The sequence below is a fragment of the Carettochelys insculpta genome, chromosome 1 (assembly GCF_033958435.1).
Source record: "Carettochelys insculpta isolate YL-2023 chromosome 1, ASM3395843v1, whole genome shotgun sequence".
Taxonomy (NCBI): Eukaryota; Metazoa; Chordata; order Testudines; family Carettochelyidae; genus Carettochelys; species Carettochelys insculpta.
In genome coordinates, this window is record NC_134137.1 from 94072684 (window position 1) to 94087043 (window position 14360).

Genomic DNA, 14360 nt, shown 5'->3' on the forward strand with positions numbered 1-14360 from the left:
AGACCCCAGCCTAGTGGGTCTCCCACTGCAACACACTGAGTTCAATGTTACCTTCTTGGTTCCCCGAGCCTGGGCTACTTCCTACCCCATTCCCGATGTGGTCCACCATCTTTTCTTGGACCGGGCTTGCTCACGCTGTGGACAGCTCCTCCAGAGAGGGCTGCCATCACTGTCACTGCTTCTGCTGCTGCTGCTCTTCCGGTGGCAGTGATTCCTAGGTTTCTGCAAGACCTTCTCCCCACTGCTGGCCAGACCCACCTGCCAATCTTCCCCAGCCTTTATACTTGGTTGACAGCTGAAGCCTGCCAGCAGGGCCTTGGGGGTGGGGTCTTTTCTGTCCAATAGGCAAGCTTCTCAATCCCCTGCTCAGGGTGGAGTTGGTACACCCCCATCACATAGATATGATGTTAGTTGCCTATTTGTAAGGGGGCTGAGAAGGAATTTTTCCTTACCGCCTGGGCAGGATTAGTCTGATTTTGTTTTATTTTGTGGTAAAATAGGTTTAATTGGCCAAATCCTAAGAGGTACTGACTACTCAAACTCTAATTTACATCACTGAACATTTCAGAGTTTCAACACTACTCTCCAGGATTTATCTAATTCTTAAGATAACTTCTTGTGTCCTGTAGTATAATCCTAGAGGCATCTTTGCATTGTTTGGCAAAACTGTAAACAGGACAAGAGATATTTGATATGGGATTAATTAGCCTAGAACTTTATTAATGGGTGCCTGGAACTAATCTGGAAAATAAAAGTGTGCAGTGCAGGTAAACCCATGTTTATTCTGTAAAATGTATTGCTGCAACATTACCACCCACCCCCCTCTCCACACACTGGCCGTGGCCACACTTGGCCAAAGCTTCAAAATGGCCATGCAAATGGCCATTTCAAAGATTACTAATGAGGCACTGAATTGAATATTCAGCACCTCATTGGCATTAGGACACTTCTGGCTGCGGGAGTTCGAAAGCGCCATTTTCAAAAGCGTGCGGCTTGGTGTGGCTACACGTAGGTCCTTTTCGAAAGGACCCCAGACCTTTTGAAATCCCCTTATTTCTCTCAACGGAGGGGAATAAGGGGATTTCGAAAGGAGTGGGGTCCTTTCGAAAAGGACCCTTGTGTAGCCGTGCTGAGCCTCACGCTTTCGAAGTGCCACGGCCAGAAGAGTCCCAGTGCTAATGAGGCACTGAATATTCAATTCAGCACCTCATTAGTAATCTTCAAAATGGCCATTTGCATGGCCATTTTGAAATTTTGGCCAAGTGTGGCCACAGCCTCACTATTGGAGAGAAGATGGGCAATAACAATGAGAGGATTCATATCTCATATAACTGGAAGGGACCTCAGGAGGTCATTGAGTCCAGTCCCCTGCCCTCTTGGCAGGACCACACACCATCCTTGTTTTTTTTTATTTCCCTATTTGCCCCACATCCCTAAATGGCCCCCTCAAGGATTGAACTCACACTGAGCTATCCCTCCCCTGTGGTCTGCCTGCTGTACCAATCACAGGAAGCCTGAAGCCCACGCCACTATTCGCTACTTTAACAAACACCTCTTTCTGAGTACTGTTCCAAGACTTTTACTATTCATTGTTAACCTTTCCTGTGAAGTATGTGCACTAATCATCTGCACTATACTTGAATAATGAGTTGCAACATACAGCCCACTGCATATCATGCCTTGCATGAACAGAGCCCTTCCTGAACCCACTGTGAAGAAGCTGAAAAAAATATCAACTGTACCCAAGCTAATATGTTGGTAAGACCTTCCCAGCCCCCTTACAAGTGGGTGGCTAGCATAATGTCTAGAGCAGGTTTTGATCATATGTGGTATTTTACCACCTCAAGAAAAGGGTGGGTGTGTCCTGCTTCAGTCTGCTGCATATAAAAGTGAAGCTTCAGGCACACTGCTGCCCTCTTTTAAACCCTGCTTTCCTAGAATATGAGTCGACAACCCTGGTGACTCCTCTTTTCAGAAGTTTTCATCTCCCTGCCCCCAGACATAAAGCTTTCTTCCCTTCTTTTGGCCAGTCAGACTACCTCCACCACAATTCACAGACAGAGGTCAGTCTTTACAGTTATCAAGGATGGACTTGAGTGTGATGTGACTCTTTCTGAATCATACCCCGTGGTAATTTAAATGTGGGGTCAAAAGTTTACAGATAATACCAAATATATGGAGCTATATATATCTCATAGAGCTGGAAGAGACCTTAAGAGGTCAGTGAGTTCATTCCTCTGCCTTCTCAGCAGGACCAAGCACCCTCCCTAACACATTATTTTTTCAAAAATCTATTGGCTTCAGCCTCCCCTGCCACTCTAGGATTGAATTCACACATAGGTTTATAAGGTCAATGCTCAAACCACTGAGCTATTTCTTCACTCAAAGCAAACCTTCTACTCCATACCACTGATACCACTCAGCCACTGATACATATGGCTGTATTAAGGTTTAAGGCTGAGTCATCCCTTTGAACTAATAAAGTTTTTTTAACTGTTTCTATTCAAAAGCGACAAGAGTAGGCTGTTTCTTTCCTTCCTTTTAGACTTTAACTAGAATACTTCAATATTATAATTAAAGGTCCACATACTGAGATGACCATCTAAGACATTAAAATCTGGAAATTTCCATGCCATTTCTGCCTTTCTCTTTTTCATTGCCTAAACTTAGAAAAAAAGGGTAGTATTTCACTGACTGTACTAATATCCCAAATACATTGCATGACATTGTCCATCAATTATTGTATACATCCACACTGTTCAAAATGAAACCTTCACTAACCTCAAGGTTATTGTAACTCAAATTTCACATCTAATTCACCATAAGATTCCACGTAGACATTCCAAGCAGTCTTGAGTCAATTGTCCCCATTTTTTGGGGGGTGGGGGTGTTATTTATTTATATTTTTTGTTTGCTTGACTACTTTTTATTTTCAACCCAGTGAAAAACAGTGGGCTTTGCCCGAGTTTCACTTTTGAGTTGTGTTCAAATCCAAAATTCAGGAGCAAAAGTTGGGGAAAACTATAAAGTGACAGTGAAAAGGTTTGCAAAATACAAAAGAAGGAGAACAGCCAAGTCTCATGCTTTCTAAGCACTAGTCATAAGTATAAAATCTACTTTTACACTTCTATTCAAGATTTATTTCTGAAAGTCCAATATCTTGCTGTTGCAGCAGTTGCAGGAAAAAAGTATCAGTAGTCCAACATATTGGACAAGAATCCTGGCTACAGCACACATTTAAACTAGAGGTGAAGGTAGTGCAAATGCCCACTTCATCAATTTCTGTTGAAAACGCAGTACCCAGTTAGTTCATTTGATCATCCATTTATTGTTGTGCTACAGTGTTATGGTAAGCTTGTTATCAGATTTGCCCTTCACATTCGGGTATGCTCAATTATTACGGTTACTTTTTGAGGGGTTGGGGAGGAAGTTGACAGCTCTATCAATATGTTGCTTGGGTTCTCATCTGGAACTCTGCTTCTCCTTTCTGTCAATTCACTCTCGGTGGAGATATCCTGTAAGATGTAGGTTCCTGAGACCTGGATTCTTCCACTGTAGAATCAGATGGACACACACACACGCACACACACTACCAGAGCATGTCTAAGAGGACCAATTAATCAGCACTCACAAGCTAACCCCTTAAATGACCTTGGACTCAGTAGGCTAGATTGCATAACAATGCCAAGCTGTACACCTTATGTGATTGTGGACACAGTTGGCTGGGTTTGAACAGGGATGGGCACTAGGATATTTGGGGCTTATTTTTTCCCCTCACTCCATCCTGCCCAACTCATCCTTTCCAGAACTTTACTTGCAGAAGAGCAGGTTACTGTTTGCTGTCAGTGAAAATGATCAAACCAGATAAGTTAACCCAAGCCTGCCAGGAAGGCATTCAGAAGGAATCCAGAAGGAATTACAACAACAATAAAAGAATTACATCAAGCATACAGCTTCTATGTTAGACAGAAAGGGAGCAATTACCCTCAGGCCTGGTCTTACAAAAGGGCCAGAACTCCAGCCACCTTCACTGCTACTTTGGCAGTAGAAGCGTCTGGAGCTCCAGGTCCCTTTGAAACATCATGGCAGCACTGCGCCATCTGAATGTGGCTGTGAGGGAGTTGGTGGGGGTGGAAATGCAGGAGTCCAGGAAGTACTGACAGCTAATTGCCCTTCTGAGGTGCAGAGCCAGGCCTGCATCCCAGCCTACAACAGGGCCCCTGGCAGATTTTGGTGCCACTGAATAGAAAATGTCATCATCATCATCATCAACAACAACAATGGGCTCAGCAACGCTTGGTGTCTGATGCTTCTCTCACTATTTCCTTCCATCTTTTCCTGTCAAGTGCGGAGTGGCTTAATTTCTGTAGACTTGCTTCACACCAATCTACTATATCATCTACCCATTCTCTGTGGGGTCTGCCTCTCCTATTCAAACTGTTCATTGTGCGGAATACCAGGGTCTTGATTTTTTGTTTGTCCTTCATTCTGCAAATATGCCTGAAGAGCTGCAACTTCCATTGTATAACCTTCTGCAGTAAGTTCTCTTTCCACTGTATCTTTCTATATAATTCCTCATTGATGATTTCCGCATTCATCCTATTCTCAGGATCTTTCTATAACAAGTCCTCTCGAACACCAACATTCTTTTGTTCAAATCTTTTGTAATAATCTATGTCTCACATCCATATAACATGCTGCCGAATAAGCACGTTTTCAAACTCAGCTTTGTTCATAAGCTAATCACTTTGCTTTTCCAGATTGTATCCATTGCTTCAAACTTGCCCTTGCTTTCACTATTCTAGTCGCTATTTCCTCCTTACAGGCTAGATCATACGTTCTGTTATTCCCAGATATGTGAACTTCTCTACATTCTCTAGCTCAATCCTATCTACACTGATCTTTCTTCTAAATTCTTTATCTCCAAATAACATTGGTTTTGTTTTATCAATGTTCATAGTCAGTCCATACTGACTCTCTTCCTCATTTAGCACCTGAACCATTTTTGCTAGCTTCGCCTCCTCTTCCTCAATGATAACTATATCCTCTGTGAACTTCAAGTTGTTAATTCATTTCCCTTGAACAGATATCCCATCTACCTCTTCCTTGATCTTGTCCATCTCTCTCTATAGATGCATGATGAAGATACTCAGTGATATTGGATCTCCTTGTCTCATACGTCTACTCATTCTAAACCTACTTCCCAAAACCCCACATGTTCTCACTGCCGCCTCCACATTGTCACTGACATCCTTCAACAACTGTATCAGTCTGCTATCCACGCCATGCAACTCCAGCACTTTCCAAGTCTTTCTGATCTATACTGTCAAATACCTTCTGAAAATTGACAAAGCAAGTGCATATGTTCTTGTTCTTTTGTAGCGCTTTCTCTGCTATCAATCTTAGTGCCAATATCTTCTGTATGGTAAATCTATCTTTCCTGAACCCCACTTGCTTGTCCACCAGATGTTCTTCTATCTATGATTTTAATCTCTCTGTCAGCATCTTCCTCAGTACTTTGCCTAGATGACTAGTTAGGGCACTCTTTCTGTAGTTCTTGCACTCCAATGTACTTCCTTTCTTGTGTATTGTCACTAGCACAGATCTTGTCCATTCCTTAGGGGAGTAGAAAATATAGACCCCCTTAAATGAGACTCCCTTTCACAAACATACACAGTTCCTGGGCTGGCCTCACACATTGCCTATCTGGCAAACAGGGAAGGTGATTACCAATCTTTAGATTATTCTTCTTCACCTCATCTGCTTCCCATTCACCTGGGTCTGTTCTGTTCCACTGATGAGAGTCCTTAGTTGCTTTGAAAGCTCTTTGGTTTACTGTCCCATATTCAACATAGAAGACCATCTTTAGGTGCTCAAATTAATTCATTCTTACCCCCAAACAGCCTAATTCATTCTTCTCTATATTCTTATACAACCTCATTTTCCCAGAGAAGTCACATGTCTTAAAATCCAACCCAGTGGGATTAATTCTTACCTAATTAAGCATTTTTGAAGGGGCTGAAGTGCCCACAATCACCCTAGTTACATTCACTTATTAATTATTTACTCTGACTTGTGCATACTCTTCTGTTGTTAAGTTATGATGACCAACTCAGCATGCACTCCATACTGGAACCTTCCTCATATTTACTTTTGTATGGGCCCATATTTACTGACTGGCAAGTCCAATATTGATTGTGCATGCAAAATGATTCAAAATCCTTGACAAAGTGACTCACCGCATTAACTTTGGCACACTTCTGCTCTCAGATCCTTCTGCAATTGAGCCATATTTAAATCATGATGAGACACATTCAGATACGTTCAATTAACTCACATTAATTTAACATCATCTCACCACTCCATGAAGCTCCATCAAGCGGGCTTTCTAGGTGGTGATGATAGTTGGGGGATAGCTGTGCTGGAGACAGGCAAAGCAGAGCCCTCAGCACAATCTGTCAGGAGATGATGAAGTCCCATTGGAATTGATGCAGACTTTAGATCCAGGCATCAGGGCACTTTACGTCAACACGGGCAGGAGGTTTTTGTCGGGAAGAAAATGGTTCAAGAAGGAACATTCAGTTTGTTCATGGGCTAACTGGTGATTCAAAGGAGCTTGGGATTGTTACACATATTCTAAGACAGAAGGAAAGTGGGGATTTTATGAATGGGGAGGCTGCCATTTTGCATTTTAGCACTTAGAGTTGTACAAGAGATGTTCCCATGATAAAATCTAGTAAGTTGTCCAAGATGCAAGACATCGCCACTGGAGCTAGTCAATGAGGAAGTTTTTGATGAAACATTTCTGCTGGAAAATGCTAATTTGCCAAAACCAAAAGTTTCCGAAGAAACATTCCAGTGACCATGCGGTTGTGAACGCAGTACTCTCTGTCACCCAGTTAGTATTTAGTTATATATAAAAGGGAAAGCTCTGTTCTAGGGTAAATTAAATCTGGAAGAGTAAGTAAACTGGTGAATAGGGCACTGAGACAGGAGATTCAGGTGCAAATCCCCACTATGAATCAGATACAGTAGGGATTGGTACTTCAGTCTTTTATATCCCATCTGACTGATTTACTGTCTACCTTATTGATGATTGCAGAAGATATTTTCCCTCTCTTCCTCAATTAGAAGGGTCTCTTTTTGTCATCTTACTGAATAATGGGGAAAAAAAAAATCTCAAAATTTTGTGGCACAGGAAATAGGTTTCATACTCAGCTTTACTTGCCAATATGAACAAGCAGTCCATAGTTAGAAACTATGAGTACACTAGTTGTGAAGATACTGATTACACAGCAGTCAAATTGCTAAACAGACATGGGCACAATTAACACAGAGATGGCCTTCCTACTGTATTATTTTGTGGGTTATTTTTGGAGAAGAGATTAGAGTTTTAATATTTACTAGTTCTAAATTCTGCTGCATTTGCTCAGTAGGAATCTATTCTGTTTCTGAATCAGATACAGACACAGATTCTTAATACATTCTACCATACTTCTGCGACAATAAAAATGCTTTGGGAACTTTTGTTTCAAGGAAGCTGAAATTGCATCTGTTCTCTTCATTGTTTTTTTATGGATCTAGCAGTTGATTACAAGGCTTTAAGTTAACTCATGTTCTTTTGATGGGCTTAGTGACAGCTTCTGTTAGGTAAGATTAAGTAGGATTAAAATTATATCTACAGGTTGAACCTCTCTAGTCAGGCGCTGTCTGACCCTCAGTCTTTGTGGTCCATCTTTAGTTTTTAGTTCTTTGAGGGCAACCTTCAAGACTGAGCCAAGTCTCATTAGATTCAATGGACTCCTTCCACTTACTTCACTGTATCTGGGTCTACGCTTGCCCCACACTTCAAAGGGGGTATATTAATTAGAGTAATGGGAGATTAATAATGAAGTGCTGAGGTGAATATGCAACACTTCATTAGGCTAATTCTCTCCTGTGACATCTTTGAAGCGTCAACTTCGAAGTGCCAGTGATAATTTGAAGTCCCTTTACTCCTCAAAATTTGTAATGAAACTCATTTCCTGTGCCACAAAATTTTGAGGAGTAAAGCTTCTTCAAAGTAGCACAGGCATTTCAAAGTGCCCACAGGTACACACATGCCGGCGCTTCAAAGTTTGAAGCTTCAAAGTTGCCATGGGGAAGAATTAGCCTAATGAAGTGCTATGTATTTACCGCAGCACTTCATTAGTGATCTCCCATCACTCTGATTAACATGCCCCTTTCGAAGTTGGGGGCAAGTGCAGACAAGCCCTGGGAGTAGAAGGGTGTCCTTGCGAGTTCATTCTTTCCTTTCTCTTTACTTCCTACATATTTCAGGTTCCTTACTGATTATTCTTCACGAAAATACCTGGAATGTTTTTTGCAGCTTTTAACTTTATTGCAGTCTCCTTTTGACTTGAACAGAAAATACCATTGATTTTTAAAAATGGTACCAGGAGTCATTTAAAAAAATGACTTTAATTTCTGTTGATACAACAGCTAATGATGCAACAGGATACTCAATTTTTTTTAAAAAATGTTTTTTAAACAATCGTTTTTTAAAATTATTTTAAAGTAATTATCGTAACACTACTCTGTATTTATAGAGTCCCTTTTAACGCATAATCATTTTAATAGAACTTTGAAGCTCTATTCAAAATTGTAAACAGAAATTTAAATTTATTCAAAGTTTCCTTAAACAGTAGTTTAAATATTTTAAAGCATATTTGCTAATGTGAGTAGGGATTATGTAAATGAGAGCAAACATTTCTAAAATAAAGTAGCCTTTAAAGAGTTCATTCACATTTCAGTGTACTATACAACTGTGTTCATTTTAATGCAAAATGAGCTGGGAAGAGGAAAAAGACTTTATATTTTGTTTATTGTTAATTAAACTATATTGGCACTTTGTGCACTGAAATATACTTATAAATATCAAGTAAAACACATAAGATAATCATATTTGAAGAACACCGTTGTTCCCAGAAATTCACATATCTGGAGATGTGGGTAAATGGGATCTTCAAACTGGTTCATGTGTGAAGCAGAGGTCAATGGGTTTGTTTACATTACAGCAGGAAGTTGGTCTCCCAGCTTGAATAGGGTCAAGAGCACTAGTGAAGCTTGAACTGTGGCACTAATAGTAAGAGTGAAGATTCTGTAGCATTAATGAAAACTTTCTCTACCTACTCATATCAAAATATATATGTTGCTAGCTTGGGCCCTGCTAGCATGCCTCTGTCTAACCACTAGCTGCTGCATAGGCACACCTAGTAAGGACTCCGATGAACCATATTCCTGAGTTTTTATTTGTATACAGTTTTTGTTGTAGCCATGTCAGTCCAGGATATTAGAGACACAAGACAGGTAAGATAATATGTTTTATTGGACTAAATTCTGTTGCTGAGAGAGAAAAGTCTTCAAGCTTTCACAGAGCTTCTGTTCCAGTCTGAGAAAGATAGCTAGACTATCACAGCAAATTACAACATCAAATAAATAGTTTAGCATAAGTAGATAGCACATATTCTAAGGTGCCATGCAGATGAGGTGGCTGATTAACACATCTGTAGTCATATGACAAAAAGGGGTGTTGGTGGGTTTCAGATTATAAATCCGGTGTCTTTACTAAGACCATGCTTTTCAATGGCTAGTAAAGTTACTAATTTAATCTTCTGGGCTTTGCCTACACAGCATCCTTATTTCAAAACAAATAGGAAGAAGGGTTATTTCAAATATGGGGTTTATTGTCTAAAGACCTCTGTCTACACTGCTTTCGTTCGTTCAAAAGAATCTCTTCTGAAAAGAGATTATGCAAATGAAGTGCAAGATATGTAAATCAGTGCTTCGTTTGCATTTTCAATTTCCCTCATTTGCATGGCCATTTCGAAGCTTGTGGCAAGTGTAGACACGGCATAACAGTAAAAATAGTGACCAGAAATAGGCCTGGTCATGAACTATTTGGCAAGTTTCATAACAAAGATAAAATCTTACAGAAAATTCAAGACATGCCATTATTGACAAAAACAAGTAGCGGAGAGATAGCTGTGTTAGTCTGTGTCTCCAAAAACAACAGAAAGTCCTTTGGCACCTTCTAGGCTATCACATATTTTGGAACATAAGCTTTGCCCACGAAAGCTTACGCTCCAAAATATTTGTTAATCTATAAGGTGCCACAGGACTTCTTGTTGTTATTTGCAAAAATAGTTTATGATAAAACGGTGAATATGGCCCATCAAATCACCAAGGAACAAATGCAAAATCTGAGTACAACTACTTATTTTTCACTTGCCTTCCATGAGACAACTGACATATGTGATTTTAATCAGTTGGGTATTCTGGGATGATATAGTTTTTGAAATTCTGTGCATGAAGAAATGATTGTGAAGTACCAGTTAAAAGTGAAACAAGGGGCAAAGCTGTTACCATATTGCTGGTCTGCCCATATATTCCACCAGTAAATGATAACAACAGACAACCAAAGGACCATGTATTAACATCAGCTTTTGGACATTTAGGATAGGAATATCTTCAAGACAAGACCATAAGAGCACTGTCATGACAAATTGGTGTATATGTTTATTAAAGTTAAGAGTTTCTCATGGTAGTTTTTAGAAAAATACGGGAACAGGTTCTAGGCAATGAACAAAAATGTGTGGAAAACAGTGGACGGCCCCCTGAATTTTACTAAAATAACAGTGATAAAATAGGTCTGATGAGGGGATGTAGTGAGTTTCAGTGGTCTCCCTCTGACTTGGAGGCAGAGGCGGTCTCCCTGAGAACTTGGGAGGTAGGTCCAGAAAACCTGTGACCCGTGCCACAGAGAGCAGCACCTGGGGCCAGAATTGCCAGAGGAAGGAGATTTCATTTATCCCCATATTGATTTGGTACATGTCACCTCAGGACGGGATTCAGAGATTAAGTTTCTTGATGCCTTAAATGACTGCTTCTTGGAGCAGCTAGTACAGGAACCTACAAGGGGAGAGTCAATTCTCGATCTAGTCCTGACTGGAACGCAGGATCTGGTCCAAGAGGTAACTGTTACTGGACCGCTTGGAAATAGTGACCACAATATAATAACTTTGAATATTCCTGTGTTGGGAAGAACACCACAGCGGTCAAACACTCTGGCATTTAATTTCAAAAAGGGGAATTACGCTAAAATGAGGAAGCTAGTTAAACAGAAACTAAAAGGTAGAGTAACTAAACTAAAATCCCTGGAAGCCGCATGGAAACTGTTTAAAGACACCATACTAGAGGCCCAACTTAAATGTATACCCCAAATAAAAAAACACAGTAAGAGACCTAACAAAGAACCACCATGGCTTAACAGCCATGTTAAAAAGGTAGTGAGAGAGAAAAGGGCAGCTTTTAAAAAGTGGAAGTCAAATCCTAGTGAGGAAAATAGAAAGGGACATAAAAACTCCCAAATTAAGTGTCATAATGTAGTAAGAAAAGCCAAAAAAGATTTTGAGGAACAGCTAGCCAAAAATTCAAAAAATGATAGTAAAATGTTTTTTAAATACATTAGAAGCAGGAAGCCCGCTAAAAAAGCAGTGGGGCCCTTGGACGATAAAGATATAAAAGGAGCAATAAAGGAAGACAGTGCCATTGCGGAGCGATTAAATGATTTCTTTGCTTCAGTCTTCACGGCTGAGGATGTTACAGGGGTTCCTAAATCTGAGCCAGCCTTTTTAGGTGACAAATCTGAGGAACTCACTCAGATTGAAGTGACATTAGAGGAGGTTTTGGAGTTAATTGATAAGCTGAATAGTAACAAGTCTCCAGGACCAGACGGTATTCACCCAAGGGTTCTGAAAGAACTCAAATGTGAAATTGCGGAGTTATTAACAGTGGTTTGTAACCTATCCTTTAAATCTGCTTTGGTACCAATGACTGGAAGACGGCCAATATAACGCCAATATTTAAAAAAGGCTCTAGAGGAGACCCTGGCAATTATAGACCGATAAGTCTAACATCAGTACCAGGCAAATTAGTAGAAACAATAGTAAAGAATAAAATTGCAAGGCATGAAGAAGAGCACGAATTGTTGGGCAAAAGTCAGCATGGTTTCTGCAGAGGGACATCGTGTCTAACTAATCTATTAGAATTCTTTGAAGGGGTTAATAAACATGCAGACAAGGGGCACCCAGTGGACATAATATACCTAGATTTCCAGAAAGCCTTTGACACGGTCCCACACCAAAGGCTTTTATGTAAATTAGGTGGTCATGGGATAGGAGGAAAGATCCTTTCATGGATCGGGAATTGGTTAAAAGACAGAAAACAAAGGTTTGGAATAAATGGTAAATTTTCACAATGGAGGGGGGTAACTAGTGGTGTTCCCCAGGGGTCAGTCCTGGGACCGATCCTGTTCAACTTGTTCATCAATGATCTAGAAAATGAGGTAAGCAGTGAGGTGGCAAAGTTTGCAGATGACACCAAGTTGTTCAGGACAGTCAAAACCAAAAGGGATTGTGAAGAACTACAAAAAGATCTCAGCAAACTGAGTGATTGGGCAGCAAAATGGCAAATGAAATTTAATGTGGGTAAGTGTAAGGTAATGCACATTGGAAAAAAATAACCCAAATTACACGTACAACGTGACAGGGTCAAATTTAGCTACAACAGATCAGGAAAGGGATCTTGGAGTTATAGTGGATAGTTCTCTGAAGACATCCAAGCAGTGTGCAGTGGCAGTTAGTAAAGCAAATAGGATGTTAGGAATTATTAAAAAAGGGATAGATAATAACACAAAAGATATCATACTTCCCCTATATAAAACTATGGTATGCCCACATCTTGAGTACTGCGTGCAGATGTGGTCTCCTCACTTCAAAAAAGATATATTGGCATTAGAAAAGGTTCAGAAAAGGGCGGCTAAGATGATTAGGGGTTTGGAACGGGTCCCATATGGGGAGAGGCTAGAGAGACTGGGACTTTTCAGTCTGGAAAAGAGGCGATTGAGGGGCGATATGATAGAGGTATATAAAATCATGAATGGTGTGGAGAAAGTGAATATAGAAAAATTATTTACCTTTTCCTATAATACAAGAACTAGGGGACACCAAATGAAATTGATGGGTAGTAGGTTCAAAACTAATAAAAGGAAATTTTTCTTCACACAGCGCACAGTCAACCTGTGGAACTCCTTGCCCGAGGAGGCTGTGAAGGCCAGGACTCTATTAGGGTTTAAAAAAGAGCTTGATAAATTTTTGCAGGTTAGGTCCATAAATGGCTATTAGCCAGGGGTAAAGTATGGTGCCCTAGCCTTCAGTACAAGGGCAGGAGATGGATGGCAGGAAACAAATCACTTGATCATTTTCTTCTGTTCTCCTTCTCTGGGGCACCTGGCATTGGCCACTGTCGGCAGACGGGATACTGGGCTGGATGGACCTTTGGTCTGACCCAGTATGGCCATTCTTATGTTCTTATGTTCTTACATGCTATTCTCAGTTAGCAAATCTAGGACTCAACTTTGCGGCATTTAAATGAGCCTAAATTCATAGGCCTGAAGCCTTATGCTGATTGCTCAAGCCAATGTCATACATGAAAAAGTAAAACTAAAGCTAACTTTCAAGGCTGCAGTCATCTTAGGTATTTGCTCAGATGATATTTTCTCTTCTTCTTCCTCCAGTAAGAGTGGCCCATTTTGTCTCTCTCCTCCTTGCTGAGGATTCCTAGATTATGTACAGGTTAGATTATGCCCCTCAAGATCCCCAGCTAGAAGGAACCTTCTGATTTCAGCCAGACCACCATTAATGTGGCAACATAGAGGACATTGTCCCTGTCTCACAAGACATATGCACATAAACAGCTTTCAGAAAGTTCAGAATCTGTGCGAAGAAAAGTTCATAAAACAGAAAGACTAGGGCAGGAGAAGGACACCCTGCTGTGAGAGAGTGAAGATCAAACAGATGAATATTGAGACCCTTTTTTGCCCAATGGGAGACTGGCTTGGTGCCTGAGACTGTTTCACCTCTTCCAAGAACCTGTTTCGCCTCTTCCAAGAACCTGTTTCCCTCATTCATCTGTAATAGGATCTACATTTAAAAATATCTCAGGGCAACTGTAGACAAGGCTATTTCTTGGTAAAACTGCTTCTTTGGATCATTGTTGCTGCTGAGGAAAATCGAGGCAAAGACCCAGAATATAGGCACAGGGACACCTGGTAATCATTTAAATCTTTTCTTACTTGCAAGGTTCTGAGGATATTTGTTTATGTGATCAGAATTTTTTAAAATAAATAGTTTCTTTTTTTTATCATTATTTCTGATGAAGAAAAAAATCCTGTTACAGAACATTAATTTTTATATGGACTAGCCAAAGAAGAGAAACTGCTTTTGGGGCATTCTGATAAAACAGACCAATTGCAAATTATA